This window comes from Triticum dicoccoides, unplaced genomic scaffold (genome assembly GCF_002162155.2).
Source record: "Triticum dicoccoides isolate Atlit2015 ecotype Zavitan unplaced genomic scaffold, WEW_v2.0 scaffold1379, whole genome shotgun sequence".
Classification (NCBI taxonomy): Eukaryota; Viridiplantae; Streptophyta; class Magnoliopsida; order Poales; family Poaceae; genus Triticum; species Triticum dicoccoides.
This window is the reverse complement of record NW_021197630.1, coordinates 1-836: the sequence shown is the minus strand read 5'-3', so window position 1 is coordinate 836 and position 836 is coordinate 1. Positions and strand designations below refer to the sequence as shown.

Genomic DNA, 836 nt, shown 5'->3' with positions numbered 1-836 from the left:
AAGTCCTTTTCATCTTTCCCTCGCGGTACTTGTTCGCTATCGGTCTCTCGCCTGTATTTAGCCTTGGACGGAGTCTACCGCCCGATTTGGGCTGCATTCCCAAACAACCCGACTCGTTGACGGCGCCTCGTGGGGCGACAGGGTCCGGGCCGGACGGGGCTCTCACCCTCCCAGGCGCCCCTTTCCAGGGGACTTGGGCCCGGTCCGTCGCTGAGGACGCCTCTCCAGACTACAATTCGGACGGCATAGCCGCCCGATTCTCAAGCTGGGCTGCTCCCGGTTCGCTCGCCGTTACTAGGGGAATCCTTGTAAGTTTCTTCTCCTCCGCTTATTTATATGCTTAAACTCAGCGGGTAGTCCCGCCTGACCTGGGGTCGCGGTCGAAGCGACGTGCGCTTCGTTTGTTGGGTCGTTCAAAGGCCATAATGCCAGTTGCGCGCCGGATGCACTGCATTGATAAAGCGAGGACGCCCACCATGCGCTGTGTCCGGCGCGGTACGCCGGCAGCCCAATCTTCGGTCCACCGTCCCTTGAGAGACGAGGGACCAGATGCCGCATCCCGATTCCCGTTGAGGGTGGTTGGGAGCGTGTTTTGGCGTGACGCTCAGGCAGGCGTGCCCTCGGCCGAGTGGCCTCGGGCGCAACTTGCGTTCAAAGACTCGATGGTTCGCGGGATTCTGCAATTCACACCAGGTATCGCATTTCGCTACGTTCTTCATCGATGCGAGAGCCGAGATATCCGTTGCCGAGAGTCGTGTGGATTAAATAGCTTTGCAACACGAGGGACGGCTAGCAAGCTAGACATGCCCCCGGGTTAGGCACAGTGTTCCTTGACG

General features: G+C 59.7%; 1 non-coding gene across 1 annotated transcript; it reads right to left on the bottom strand.

The window, feature by feature from the left end:
• Positions 1-598: 598 nt before the first annotated feature.
• LOC119343705 lies at positions 599-754 on the bottom strand. The gene has a single exon (XR_005166220.1). It is a non-coding gene; the product is annotated as a 5.8S ribosomal RNA (ribosomal RNA).
• Between the last annotated feature and the right edge of the window lie 82 nt (positions 755-836).